Below are 16,075 nucleotides of genomic sequence, written 5' to 3' on the forward strand. Positions count from 1 at the left end.
GGTTTTCCTCAGGTCTCCCCTGCAAGTCCTGAGCAGGCCCGAGCCTGTTGAGGTTTGCGATCTGATGAGATGGCAGCCAGGGGAGGCTTGGCCAAAGGCCATCATCTTACATAAAATAAAACTTACATAATATGAAATGGAGGCATCACTTTTTCTCTGTACGTGGGGTTGAAAAAAGTAGGTGAAAGAGCGGCTCCTAATAGCATTTCGAAACCTTGGAGCTTCCAAAAACTTGTTCACAGGGGTTTTTGCCACACCTGGCTGGTGCTTCACTCTGGAAATTTGAGGTAGTATATACATATTAAAAAATCCTCCAACAGCAGCCTAAAGGGAGTGTGAGCCCCATAAGTGCGACAAGGGGGGGAAAGTCTGCACACATGTTATACACCCCTAAGTGCAACAAGCGGGGGGAAAGTCTGCACACATGTTATACACCCCTAAGTGGTGCAATTGGTTTGGAGCTGGCCCTCTGTATAGAGGTGCACCTAATCCAACAGCTACACCAGACGCTGGGTTGATGTTGAGAAGCCCTGCTCGATTTATTTGGGCTGGGCTGTTACAGCAGTCTTTGCTGCAGCACCGATATTGCATTCCCTCTTCAGCAGTGGGCCAAAGCTCCTGAAGAATGTGTGGAGTTGAGCAAGACTATTACGGACATCCATGAAGCAATCCTGAAACTGAGCCTGGGCTCTGATGTGCTCAGCTTGTGGTCATGGTGATTTGGTGGATATGACCCTAAACTGCCCTTCGAGTCCTATGGAGCCAAGAAAACCGTCTGCCATGCAGCTGCTGCACCCAAAAACACGCTGAAGAGACCCATTTTGTTGGGATGGGCCTGAGATCCGAAATGGAAGATCCAAAATGTCAGGTTTTGATGGTGCTCAGATATGCATCTGGGCTTCGGGCTAAAATCTCTCCTAGGATTACAGGAGATGAATGCTGAGATGGGACTTTTAGCATAGACAGGAAAGTTTCTTGGAGGGTTTTGTTTTAGCACACCGAAGAGTGGTTTTGGTCTATTAACTCCCTTGTGTGCCATTCCCTACTGCGCTGTTATGGTTGTGGCCTTTTCCTTCACGCGGGGCTTGTCACTGGTGGACAAGCCGCTGTGCTGTGCAATATGGAATATGTTCTGATAGAAAAGTGCTTTTTGGGAAGGATATGGGGGGATGCCCATGGATGCAGTGTGTGCATGTAAGCATGTGGGGGGCAGGGCGGGGAATCAAATGGATGACGGAATGAGTGCTGAACTCCAGGCCTACCACAATCGTCCAGTGTGACACTGAGCCAGCAGCTTACGGTCAGATCTGCAAAACTATGTAGATGATGAGCTCATACTCAAGTCACTGGGAGCAAGGTGCTTACATACCTTTTGTGGATCTGGGCCTTGGTCTCTCTGTGCCTCAGTTTCCTGTCTGTAAAATGGGCAGAAATGGCAGTCTTAGCTCACCAGGGTGTGGTGAGGATAAATACTTCAGAGACTGGGGATTTCTTACAACTTGCAGGGAGGTACTGCAGGGCTGGTGTTCCAGTACTGTAGACGCAGAGTACGTAGGCGAGAGTGTTCCCTATTGCTTGTGACATGACCTGAATAGCTGTAACCCAGGATGTCATTAGGAGCCTGTACTTCTACAATGGGATTTAAAATCTTTTCTAAATGAGCACAACAGCAACTGGATAAAACAGCCATTAACGCTTGTGATTCTGAGCTGTCCACCCTCCACTGGATCATGTTGCAGACTGAAAAACAACCCAGCACCTCTTGTCCAAAGTGAGCGAGCTCACTCCTTGGAGCCTGCACCAACGTGGCATGCTCAGAGGTGTAGCTGGACAGCTCTGTGCCCTTGGCAACCTTGCAATGTCTGGGGCAATGCCAGCTGCTGCATGCCAATCGCAGTGGCACAACTGATTGCTACTGTGGTCAGAGGTATTTTTTGTGGCCCCTCCACTGCCTCCCCCCTCCCCGCTCAAGGTGGCATGTGGAGCTGCTGCCTTGGTCACCGTCCCTTAGGTATGTCATACATGCATGTGTTTGGTTTTTTTGGTTTTATTTATTTATTTTTTTTAAGCTTGCTTGTGTCTTTCTGTTAAGCACATCCCTGTCCTTGGCAAGGATTTCCCCTTGTGAACCAGCAGGGTATGATGTCTTGCAGTTGTGAGGATGGCACAGGAAAATCAGGCTCTTTATCAGATGCTCCTCTTGCAGTTTCCATGTGCAGCTTGCTGAAGCCCGTGTCTGACCTGGATTGGTGAGCGTTCGGGGTGTCAACAAATCTTTTTAGTCATAAATGTGGAGCATACTTATTATATGGTGCCACGGAGCCTGGCTGTAGTGGAATATCCTCTCTCAGGAATTTAATAAACTGTATCACAATAACAAGTCCAGCATGTTCTGCTCTTGCTGGGTGTGAGTGCTGGATTGATATCTGCTGGCTGAGCGTCTTTCTGCTGAGTACCGCCTTGTGTGCGCTGTTCAGGCTTCCCGTGCACAATCCACATGCACAAGAATATGGAGCTGCGGTGGTAGGGATGGATTAACATGTGGACATGCTGAGTTGCTATTCCCACGTTAGCCAATGAGTCAGTGATGGAGCATGTGAATCCTTAAGGTCTTTGAGGACAGAACCTGAAACCTTAGCAGCCAGGAGCTAAGTAATTAATGAAATCTTTTTTTTTTTTTTTCTTTTATTGGCTGTCAATGTGTATAGATCGAAGCATTTGTATGCCAGCTACTACAGTGGGAGGAGAGAGGAACCTGGGTCAAAGAGTCCGTTGGGTTTTTCCTCTTAAAAGAAGCCGGAGACGTGGGTTCCCAGACTTGTTCTTTGATAGCAAAGCATCTAGGTAAAGTTTGAAACTAAAGGTCTTTCTGTCATCCAGGCAACTAGAGATGTGCCCCGTTTTGGAAAGAAGTGACCACACATTCAGGGTAATGAACATTTGCCTTCTTCCCACTTCCAGAAGAGTTCCCTTCTAGATCCAAGATCCATGTTGGAGCAGCTGCTTCATTGCTCTAGACAGGCGGTCACCAACCAGTGGATTGGTAGATCTTGGAGTCGATCCGAGGCTGGGGTTGGGGGCTGAGTGCCTGGGTGCATGCACGTACCCCAGCCCAGCAGGTCAGTCCATGGGGAAGGGAAGGGGTGGGGGTTAGATTGAGGCCACCACGGTGAGCGACAGTGCCACAGAGGCAGGAGCAGGGATGAGTTGAGTGGGGCCCTGGCTGCGTGGGACTTACCTGCTGAGGAGATGTGCCCCCAAATATTTTTTTTTTCCTTCTGCCTTGATCTGCCTCCCCCTTTCCCACTCCACGGACTTACCGGCTGGGCTAGATGGGGCAGCACACAGTAGATCTTGGGTTGCTTTTAAATGCCAAAGGTGATCTCCTACTTAAAGGTTGGACACCGCTGCTCCAGGCTGTTGGGCACATGTGAACAGCCCAGTATGAGCCCCACAGGAGCAAGACAAGCCCTCCTGGAAGACTGCGAATGGAGAACTGCAGCAGCAAGGCACACGGGGGTAGCTCCGAGACGCTGCCCCAGCTGCAATCTTGTCTGGAGACACCACTGGGTTGAATCGCTTTGCTAAGCCTTGTATAGCACAGAGGTCATTCCTAGTGCTGCCTCCTTGGGTGGTGCTAATTGTGTATGACCTGGCTGCTGCCATCACACTGCGCTCCTTGAAGAGGAGGGCTCCCGACTGTGATGTAAAGATCCTGCTGTACCTGAAGCTGATGGGGGGTTACCTGGGTCAGTCTCCTACTCTGTAGTGTTTAATCTCTGAGCCCTTGTTCTGTGCCAATGATTTTGGAGTGGGGGAAGGAGGGTTTCCCTGCCCACTAAACCAGAAGCTGGACTATGTTCCCTTTGTCTATCGCACAGCAGTCACGTTTAGTCCAAGCCACGCTTTCACTCGCTCATTTTTAGGGCAACTGTAGGCGTTTGGACACTTCGGCTTTCCTACATCACAAACGCAGCCCCTGCTTCTTCTAGTTTCTGCATGGATTGATTAAAGCATGTCCCCTTGAGTTAGTAAAAACTGAACTGAGTGGAAAGAAGGATACTCATTTTTATTTACACTTCTGCTGCTCCTGCAACTGCGGGCACCGTAATCTCAGGGCTGCGAAGGTCTGCGAGTGTGTTCTCTATTCTCAGCTCAGTTTTATTTTGTGTCTTTGTTGGGAGAAACCTACCATATGTCCATAAGGCAGGTGTCCTGCTGACAGCCTGACTACTCTCCTCCAAGCACCGGTGGAGTTTCTCATGTGTAATGATGAGGAGCTTGTTAACAAAGGCCCCAAATGAAATCTGTGGACAGAGTGCAGGTTGCCTTGCACAGATTGGTCTGAGGGTGATTATTCCCCACTCCCGCCCCAGGAAAACAGGCGCTTGTTTCCGCTTCATCTCCCTCTCCAGTTTTCATCAGCAGGGGCAGTCTGGATGGATGCAGGGAATCTCCCTCTTGCAAACTCCCCTTGTGGGGGGGGGTTGTTGAATTAAACCTTTATAGCTGGATGAAAACTTTAGCAGTTTTCAGCTTTTCATACATTTATGATTCCATTCAAGTGCAAAGGAAATGGGAGCTTAAGCTCATTCATGTCTCCAAGGCCACCTTTCATTTTCACTAAACCACCACAGCCCTGAACCCTGTTATTACAAATCAATCTCCTGTTTCCATTCCACACCAGCCCAGGGATCTAGGCTCTGTTAATCATAGTCTTTTAATTTATAGGGATTTTACCAAGGTTTGTAACTCCCTTATCTAATGGATGAGGAATATGGGAGTTGAGACCAATTGCCTGCCTGGGGAGGGAGGATTTAGCAGTTGCCGAATGCTCAAATTAAGCAAGCGAATAATGGCAGCAAAGAAAGGCAGTGGTTTTGGTGTCCTGCTCAGGGCATATGTGCGCATTACAGAGGGGAGATCTGTGCTGAATGTTGAGTAAATGCCGCAGCCTAAACTCACGTGGCAAATCTCTACCATTTTCTGCTCGTGCAAGGTTTGTTTCGTATGCATTCATAATGCAAATGCTTTCAGTACTCTGAATCAATCACAAATATACCAAACTTGAGAGGTAATAATGCTTAGCTGTAATTAGCTCAGCAAGTCCCACGGTATTACTTGTTTCCTGATTGGGTAGATATGTTGTCACTTCAGAAGCCCGGGACTGTACTTTCACCCTTTGAAAAATTCCTCCTCCGCACGTTTATGCCAGTGAGGCTCTTATATACCTCCGTGTTCGCGAACAGCAGTGGACGGAACAGTGCCATTAACCTGGCAAAAGTCAGTGCATTTTAAAATGCGAACCATATATTTATATGCAGTGTCTTGCAATACTTGCCCAGAGCTAGTTGTGAAATTCCTGGGCAGCTTATGGAAGTGATCGGTACTTGGCTTCTGGGTTTTCCCCACTTGACAAATGGGATAATGCCAAGGCCCAGGGGTAATATAATTTGCAAAATCCCATAAAGTGAAGCTGGTGGCAGTGGTGAGGGCCAGGGTTGGACATTTTTTGCATCTCAGTCTTGCACAGGGAGTATGCATCATGCTTTTGGTTTTTGCTCGGACTTTTAGTGGTCATTGCAATAGATGTGCGCTGACAAAGGTCCCGAGTCCACAAGATTCCTCAGTGAGTTATTGGGTCTGCAAAATGCATTTCTTGTGAATTGCATCTGGTTGGAAGCGACATCCCACTCGGGTTCAAGGGAAAACTGATTTGTAAAATGCTTTGTTTGGGCTGGGATGTGGGTAGTACTTCTAATAACGTATGTGATGAATGTTTGGAACCATCCCATCTCGAATGAAGCGTGTTCTCCAATACCTCTAATCAGTATTTTCCAAAAATGTCTTCCAAATATTGTGTTTATAAACTGTAATTTCATAGTAAATGGAAAGTGCTTATGCCCATGTTTCTGATGATGCAGTTGTGTATGTAAATGAGGCTCACAGCTTTTGCACAATCAGTTCTGAGCTCTTGGGCTCGTTCTTGAGATGTTCATACAAATTCCTTCCCTCATCTGGTTTTGCTGTAACGGATGAAGCTGCCCTGACTCGAGTCGTTCTGAGAAGCATTTCAGAAATCTGATGCTTAACATTTCACTGTAGATTTTTGGCTTCAAAGTGATTTTGTTATGTCCCCAGAGCCTGGTTAAATCCTTAGTTATAATGACTGCACACTGAAGGGTGCTGTTACATAGAAATGCTGTCCCATAATAGCTTCGTTGCTGTGGAAAATCCAATGTTATTTGGTCATTCGCTACGAGTTCCCTAAGCCATCAAGACATTTGCCTCAAGGCTACAAACACAAAGCTACAGGCAAAACCCTCTGGACATAATGAGTGGGCATTTATGCAGAACTAAAAACTGGAACAGCTGAGCAGTAGATCTATGAATAGTAAGCATGCCTCGGAGCACAAAAGACATCGTTCTGGGATAAAAGGGGGGTTTATAATGGTTCTGACATCTTGTATGTCAAGATCATGCTGTGTTGTTGTAACTCTTTTTTATGTTTGTTTGTTTGAACCACGTTCCTTAAGTAAGGTTTAAGTAATTAAAGGGTGTGAAGGAAACCATATAGCATTATTAGGGGGAAAAATTAAGCAACTGACACTTTTGGCAAAGTCCATCTCTCTCTCTCGGTTGTTTTTTTTTTTAATCACCATTGCTATTGAAGAAACCAACTGTTTCTATGCCTACTTCCACAAAAAAAAGGCCGATTCTAACGTTAACTGAGAAGTATGATCCGAAGGAAAGGAGAGGGTTGGACTAGCTATAAACTAGAGGGTCAGAGAGTCAGGGCTGTACAAAGGAGGGTAATAAAATTCAGTGCGACTTGGATGAGCAAGGAGCTGGAGGAATCTAGGGGTGAGAAATGGGGCTGGAACCAAAATAAGCTTAATACACCTTTAACAGCATGGCAAAAGGCCGAGGAGGGGGAGGGGTGCACCACTCATTAGCATAATAACAACATGGAGAGGGGGGTGGGGGGGAAAGGTGCATGGTGGGGAGAGAGCATGGTCGGTGGGGAGGTGGACTGTGCTTGCATCACATGCTGTGTTTAGCACCCACTGGTGCCTGATCAGCCTTGGAGGGTTTGACTATTTCTAATACCTTTTACCTTAAAAATAATTGACTTGCCTTGGGATTGAGGAAGGAGTGGAATAGTTTCGTGTGTGTGTGATTGGGGAAAAAGGGCAAGCTCCAACAAGTCTTGCAATCTTTGCAAACTAGTTGTGGGTCTTGCAAAACTGCTCATTTCTACTACCATTACAATCCTCTGAAGATGATGAGTGGCAGAGTGGTCCCGTAAGGATAGCATTACTCTAAGCCTGGAGAGACCAGGGCTCAAGGCATATGCAGACTGCGGTGTAGGGATGACACAAGTGCCTCTACTGTATGCTGTAGATGTACCCTGGGTTCCTCTGCCACAGATTTCTTGGACAAGCCCCTGAGTCTCTCTGCGTATGACTACTTCCATATAGTACCAGACACATGATGCTCGTTCCCCCGGACTATCTCCCAGTTTGGAAGCAGTGCAGCTGCTGCAGTGCTAAGCAGCAGACTATTGGTACACACGTCAGCACGGCACGAAGGTGGCCATGAGCTGCTCTGACATTGTAGTTAAGAGAGTTGTTTTCATTTCCACCTTTATTTTAAACTGTATTATAATTTTTTAAGAAGTTTAAATCCAATCACTATGGTTTTGTCAAAACGAGGCATTTAGATCAACTCAAAAGATTTCTTAAAAAAACCCAAACCTTCCTTTGAAAATTTTTAGTTTCATTTTAATTCAGAATGAAGCCACATTTTAAAATATTTTCTAATATTTTCATCAGGAGGTAGAAGGAAACCCCTACACTGCTGGTTTTTTTGGGGAAAAAAAGAGGATCCATGACCATTCATGAGTAACTGGCCAACCCTCCTCAGCTGCCAAGCAAACGGGGCTCCATGCCATGTCTGTATATGTGTTTACAACTCCCCTTACTCGGTATCATCTTGTTTCTCCAGACTGCCAAAACCAGTGTAAGAGCCATATTTTCCACCATTGGCTGCACCGGTTGCATTGCCAAGCAAAGACCTTTATTTCCCCCTGGAAAGAGTATTTTATTTTTCCTTCTCACCCTCCTGTCTTCCCCTGCTTTGTGCAAGCTGGACTGCTCTTGCTGTCTTTCTCCAGAGCCAAACATTTGGTGGCATGGGGCTGCTTATCTGGAAGAACCTCTGCTTTGGGACTCGCGGCTTATTGAGATGTGAATCTGGTAGCATTCAGGGCGCAGTGCTAATTGCATCCAAGCAATCTGGTTTGTATGGAAATAGCACATCGAAAAGAGGAAAATGATCTGGTTAATAATGGACCTGTGGCTTAGTTGTTTGATCAGGCATATATTATTTACTTCTGACTGGTTTTCACCTGCAGTCGGGTATTACATGAAAATGAGGCTCATACTACATGCATGTCAATAGAGGCATGTATTTCTCTATGTAACCACAGGATGAAATGGCCCTGAAATGTTAAGTGACATACAGAACAGAAGGCTAGAAAGACTGGGGGTCTCCTAAACTGGGTCCTTCTCCTTTATTCTCCCCAAGGAACCAATATGTGGTATCTCTACCTGATTCTAAAGGACAATCCATGCCCGTTTTCCATGGCTTAGGAAAATACAGCTGGAAGAAAATTCCTTCCCAGCCTTGTGCTGGCAATCACTTCAGTTATATACACATCACTGAGTTACAGAATTCATTTGGCTATCCTACCTATACACACAAGCGACTCCTTTTCTTATCCATGAATGCAGATTCTGTCAGTAATTGCCCCAACAATCGAATGATGCTGTTGCTTCTAAGAGTAATGGATCTCAGTGCTTTCCCCTTGCAATGAAAATTTGATGGACACTCAAGATCTGCTCTCTGCACAAACTATCTACCCTATCAAATATATAGTCTACAAACTGTGTGTAATAACAGTGCAGTTTGAGATGTCATTTCAGGCTTACTTGCTTTACAATTTGTGGTTGGGCTTTTCATTTTAGCGTTTACTAATGAAAGGAAATTACATTAATTGTGGGTTTTGGGAGGTAGTCCAAAGAAAATTGTGTTGATGCCCATCATGATCTTCCTAACAAGTAGAGGAAAGACAATTATTAGAACAAAAGTTGGTTTTGAGCAGATTTCAGCAGCTATTTGATTTTTTTCCCTCCCCACCCCTTATAAGATTAGACACCCTTTATAAGATTAGACAAATTTGTGCAACTCAGCTTTTCCAACAACATAGGTATGTAACTATAAAGGCAGAACTTTAATATTTGTTTTGCTACTAGAGAGCCAAATCTGGCCAGATATTAATGACAAACATTATATCCTTAATCTGTAAGAATTCGCACTGGAACGCATGCGACTTTGAGGAGTAATTTCAACCTGGAAGGCTGGCAGCACTTAGTCCCCAGTTGCTCTTTTTGCCCATATATCACAACAACATGGACAAACTATCGGTTCTGCTCATCTCTGCAAATGATTGCTTAATTTTCACCTGCATGTGGTAACTGGGCATGTAAAGTAGGGGGTTCATTCAAAGCCTGTCAAAGCTGATAGCACCCCAGTGGGCTGTGATGTAAGTTATAAGCATACAATGCTCAGTCATCTAAAGGCTCTGAGAAGTTGGCTGGCATTATTTAGCCTTGAGTTTTCATGACCTGGAGGACACTTAAGAGGTTCTTCTGCTATATTTTTAAAAGCCATTGTTCTTCAAAAGGCGGTTTTCACAAGTTTCTTCAACTGAATGCCATACATCTGTAGCTTTTGTTTGATTGACTTAAGATGAGTCTTCTTCATTGTATAGCATAAAGCTGAGATTTGGATGTCACTAAATACATCTGAAATGTCAAGAAGTTTGTACTCTTCATGTATGTTTTGATATATGTGCTCTTATATAGCACAAGGCAATCTTTCATTTCAGTCTGAATGTTTCCTGGGCACTATTTCTGTTTTTACAGTGTTTGATGTATGATGAAAAGTAATTTAAGGTTTGCGAAGATGATTCACTTGCTGGCATTGTAGATCCAAGAAACAAACGCAGATGTGAATCCTAAATTCTTCTTTGGCACATAGCGATGCCAGGACTATTCATGCCATAAACCACTAACCCTGCCTAAGGAAGACTAATTGACACTTTTGCTTCAAATGAACAGGTAGCTTCTGACTTCAGAGGAACAGGTAACAACTGTGTAAATACCTTTTGTCGTTCTATCAAACCTTAGCATTATTTATGTTGCTAGATTCTCTTCTTAAACTGGCATGCTGTGGGACTAATCGGAGAATGGGTGGATTTCCGTACTGTCAATTCTGTATTCAGACCTGTCCCAACACTAGAAATAACATGTTACTCTATGAGGCCTCAGTGGGTCTTCTGCATATTGAGCCATAGAGAAGCTTTCCATAATCTAGCTGTGTTTAATGCTGTGGCTGTGTTGTTCACGCCTTCTTGCTTGCCTTATTGAAGTGGACTGTACTGCCGGGTCCTGTGGCATCCTGAAAAAAGTTGGGCAAAATAAACTTGTAGAATCTGTGTCAACTCTTGCTCGTCTTAGCACAAAATCCGATGAAAGACAGGACTTCGCTCTTTGTATTTATAGCAAAATTGTTTCTTAATTTTTTTTTTCCTTAATTTAAACTTTGCAATATAGGAAACACGCCTGAACCTGTGGACTGAATGTTAGGAACTGTCTGAGAAGATTAAAGGCCCTTAATTGATTATACACAAACAGGTGTGACTGAATGCAGCAGGAGGAGGTTGGGATTAAATGCGTTTGCTAATTATACAAAAATTCCCGGAGTAGGTATTTAGTTGAGCAACCAATGGCACTTACTAGCAGATCAGCCCTTCAACCTCCAACTGAAACCACAAGGCTTTCTAGGCAAGTGTGCCAACCTGCCTTACTTTTGGAGTGTCCTTTGCTAACAATTATGTAGACACTAGCAGGTTTGGCAACAGGACGCAAGCCTGTTCCTTGTGTGACGTGACACGGCATGGTTGACAGCACGGGTTGGGAGGTGCTGGAGCAATTCTTTGTCAGTTCATCACCTTCAGAAGGGTACGTCTGTGAAAAACTGTCTCTAAACCTAAATAAAAAAGGATTTAGTCTGTCAGGAACTCTTGATATTTGTTCCTATCCACAGGTTACAAGAAAGTGTTGGATGATTTTTTATAAGTTATTGCTGTCGAATTTTCAAGTTTTCTTACTAGGCTTTAGGCTCTAGAGCTGTAGATAGCTGTGAGGTCTTGTCCCCTTTAGGAACTAAGTCTTGAGTGAGGCACTGTGCATAGAGTACAATAATTTCTATGTTGCCTCAGGACTCATAGTAGAGATTATATCTTTTATTAGACCAACAAGATGTTTGCAAAAAAAAAATCTCTAATTGCAAGCTTTTGGGCACCAACACCCTTCATCAGGCATTGGAGAAAAGATTGTAAAAGTTCTCCTGGGTAGAAATGAAAGTTCATATTTCATAGGATTTCACAGAGGAGTCAATAGATGGAAAACTCCTCTGGGCAGTCAGTTCATAGCTGGTATGAAGTCTCTCACCTCCTGTGAGGATCTGTGATGATGCAAATCACCCTGAAACAAAGGCACGAGCAGGATCTCGGGTTTCAGGTGGTCACAGTTGCTTCATGCCAACTATGAACTGATTGCGCAGAGGAGTTTTCCATCTATTGACTCCTCTGTGAAATCCTATGAAATATGAACTTTCATTTCTACCCAGGAGAACTTTTGCAGTCTTTTCTCCGATGCCTGATGAAGAGTGTTTGTGCCCAAAGGCTTGCAATTAAAGATTGATTGAGTGATTGCAAAAATCTTGTTGGTCTCATAAAAGATATCATGTCTACTGTGAGTCCTGATTGCCTTTTTCTCTAGACCAATATGGCTACAACCTGGATATGTTGCCTTGTTCATTTGAAGAGCTACCAAAAGAGAACAATAGTGAGTAAAATGACCAGGAAGAATTGGCAATTCAGGAGGAAGGTTCTCAGTTCAGGAGGAGGAGAGGTAGAGGTGGAGATCTGCCAGCCAGTTGCAGAAAACCATTGCATACATACTGTTGTTACAACGATGTCTGCATTGACCCGATATTTATTTCAACATGGTAACGTGAAATCACTCTGCAGTTCGTCAGGAGCTCCTAGTCATTTGCTGATGAAATAGTTTCTTTGGGTCTGCAAATTTGAGGATGCCTTGTTCAAGGTGTGTGTTTTACTAGCAAAATTTTCAAGTAGAGGATGTTCCTAAATTAGTTCCATTGCTTAAAGGACTGTGTTTTATACAGAGGACTTTGTTTTTTATATTGTAAATTTAGCTCAGAGCATCATGTTTCATTTGGTACTTATCTACTTGAAAGTTTATGATCCAAATAGAGACTTGGAGTAAGTAACTGGGACTTTGAACTTGAATTTGGCTATGTGTGGAGATGGTGGAGGTAGGAGTGGGGGAGAATGCTACGGAGCATGGGGTGAGAACATGTAATTCTCTGTATGGACCTCTTGGATGCTTTGCTCTACAGGCAGATAAGAAGGACCCTGGTCTAATAAAATACTCTCCATCCTCATGCACATTTCTTCCTTCACTGCTAGTGGATCTTTCTAAAGTTTGAAATTTAAATCTTATTCTCAGCAGAACCAACCATAAAAGACCTATTCAGAGATTTCATAAGCAGCTACCAACACCCCCACATCATGAGACTGTAACCACAAGCCGTTCAAAATGACGTATTCTGCCAATCGCATGTCAACCTTGTGGTTCTCTTTGTTTCTTTCTCCATCATTGGACCCTTCATAAGTGCCCTTCGTTGTGCACAAAGTAGCCTCTCCTGATGTGCTGGCTTCCTGAGAACGAGAGCTGGTTGGGATTTTTTTTTTTTTAACCTTTTGTTTTTTGACCAAAAAAAAAAAAAAAAAAAAGGAGTTGAAATTTTACATGGAAACATTCTGGTTTCAGTCTAACATCTCTCAGGAAGATGTCTCGGGTCCTCTGGAAGCAAGAGTGTGTGAGAGAGAGAGAGAGCGACACATTAACCAACAAATAACTGGGCTCTGCAGAGACACACATGTGGATGTCTTGTATCCCGCGTGACTGATGACTGAATAACTGGCCTTTCTGGCACATGGCCCTCTTTCTCTGCAGAGGTTTTGAAAGACTCCCGCAGAAATGGAAAGCATTTTAGAAATTTGAACACTGTTGTGGGATAGAGCACTGCTTCTAGACCAGCGTTACGTCAACCTCCTTCTCAATGCCCACTTCTTGGTGCAAGTCTCTCAGCGCTAGCTACACCCACTCTTGATTTCTCCACCTTTCCATAATTGCACTTTTATGGCTATTCTGCATATTGGATTTCTGAGTTCAGTTGCAAGCTCTTCAGGGCCCATTTTTGGCTGAGGTTTTCCGTGGAGGTTGCTTAAGTGAGGTGCCCTGTTGAGTTGGTTTTGTTTTTTCAGTAGCATGTAAGTACCTTGAGCCATTAGACTTCCTTGAAAAGTCTAGCTGTAGGCTCCAGTTGAGGAATTCATCCCTATTCATCACAGTTATCAAGCATTAACTTAAGTCCCTCTGCAAGTAATGGGATTTAAGCACATGTTTAAAGTGAAGCATGCACCTAAGTACTTTTTTTTAATTGGGCACCCTTAATATGTGTTTGTTACCGTGCAAGGGTGGCATTTTCCATGTGAAGTGTAGCAGGAGGACTCCATTGGTCTAGGTTTAATCAAAATTAAAAATACTTGGGGCTAAATGTTCAACCTTATTCTCCCTGCGTGCAGTTAGGTGCACCCACTGTAAACAGGATGCGGTAGTTTTACCCAGGCAAACTGCCACTTTCAGACAAGGATTGGAGAAGTCGGCATCTTTCTATGTAATCTGTGCATGCCAAATATGTGTGTGCCCACTTGTTCGTGTGCTGCTCATGGCAGGCAAACCATATTGGCCTGTGGCTAAAAATGGGGAAATGACTGCTTAAACAATCTCTCAACTCACTTTAAGATGAAGTCTTTTTTCAACAGCAGTTCATTGAAACTAGCAGAATGCACTGAATTCTGCCCTCAAAGGTGTGAGGTTATGCAGCAATTGCTGGCACTTCTCAGTGTAGCTGCAGGTACCTAACTCTTGGCCCAGTGCCTCACTGTGCAGCCCAGGCTGGTACAGGCAGTTTTGCAAAGCATAATTTTACTTAACTACTTCTAGCGATCAGGAAATTTATACATTAAAAATGATCCCTACTGCACGACTGCATTGGTTTTGATCTGATGGAAAATGGTTTATTTTCTGTAATGGCATTAACTAGGCTCCAGCATATTATCAAGTTAAATGTATTAGAGTCCTTCTGCAAGGCTCTTTTAACTTGCAAAATCAAATTTGGATTCTGATTAGAAACGGGCCAGGATAAAAACTTTCTCCAGAAATCCCACACCTTTGGGTCTGGATCTAAAATCTGATTATTCAGATCGATTTATAAATTCTGCTATGCATTACGTTGGAAAGTGTGTGGTTTCCTTTTTGAATTTCAATGTTGAAATCTGATTTTAAGTATGCAGTAATCCACTATCTTTCCCTCTGCGGTTTAGATATGGTGTGGTGTTCATACTGCTTGGCTGAAGCTCAAGTCACTCTAAGAGGGTTGAGATGCTTGGGCTGAATGTTGCTTGGGTTTGGGTTATTAGTTTTGCAGAAGAAGAATGTGTTAAAGTGTCTAGAAGGATGAAAGGTGGAATTTATTAGTTAGGATGTGTAGTAGCAGGAGCCCACAGATGGGGTGGCATGACAGTCACTCCATGGGAATATCGCCATCTGTTTCTTTAAACTTGTCCTCGTGACTGCAGATTGTGTTCTTGCTGTATCCCTCCCTATAGCATCCCCATGAATCTGGTTCGGTCACTACTGCGCTTCCATGGAGGATGATCGATGTTGCCATTCAAATGAAAATGGGTTGTTCTGGTATGTTCATGGCATAGATCTCCATCAGAAACATGCTAATTCTCTAGTAAACCCCGGACAGGCAGACTTGTTACTCGGGTTCTTGACAACAGAGACAAATAGGGGCAGGTTTTTTTATTTCCGTTCAGTGGGACTTAAACTGCAAGCCGCATTGCTGCTCACCTTTCATTTGCCGACACGTGGTGTTGAGAGTATACCTGGTTTGCAAAACTCCACTGCAACTAAGCTGTCTTGCTTATGCTTGGGGCTCCGTGAAGCCAAGGGCGGTTTGTATTATGCCTTTGCATACTCAAACTGCACAGCACATGAGAAGCTGAAGGGAGCAAGGTAGGGCTTTGGCATGGATGTCTGCTCCTCGGACAGATCCCATGCCGTCCATTTGCCCAAGCAGCTCTTCCGTGCTCTTTAACTGCAGAATAGAGTTGCTTGGATAGTAACGGGTGATGGCTGAGCTGGGACCAGACTTCTAGGACGTGGAGATGGCTGGGATGGTTTAGTCAGGAATGATCCTGCCTTGAGCAGGGGGCTAGACTAGATGACCTGGTGAGGTCCCTTCCTGCCCTAGTTTGCTATGATCCTACTTGTCTACCTTGCTGGAAATAATTTCCATTTCCAACAGATTAAAACTTTAATTCATTACTTTTTAACTCCTGATGGTGACTCCCAGCACCCAAGTATTTTTGCATATAGACAGTTGGGAAAGTACTGAATTTGTTGAATAAGCACAATTTTCTGTGTATAACTTTCATATATTAATTCTTCTTTTTTCCAGGAAAGCTTTAATACATATGGGAATCCCAGGTATCAGTCTCTATAATAGAGAATATGGAAGGGGAATGAATTAAAAAAAAAAACAAGGTTAAAAAAATAATTTTTGATCTAAATATGCAAATGAAAGTGATGTATTTACATCTGCAGTAAATACTGTAATACTCTTCATGACAAGAAACAAAGCTGCCTTTGTACTGTTATACTTTGGGTTTTGAGTAATTGCTTGCATAATAAGGTAATGTGTCTCCACAAGATGCTATCAAAGTGCCATAAGCAGGTGGAAAATCATTCCCACTTCATAGTTATTGGAACACGGGCTGGTGATGTGA

The sequence above is a fragment of the Alligator sinensis genome, unplaced genomic scaffold (genome assembly GCF_000455745.1).
Source record: "Alligator sinensis unplaced genomic scaffold, ASM45574v1 scaffold115_1, whole genome shotgun sequence".
NCBI classification, from domain to species: domain Eukaryota; kingdom Metazoa; phylum Chordata; order Crocodylia; family Alligatoridae; genus Alligator; species Alligator sinensis.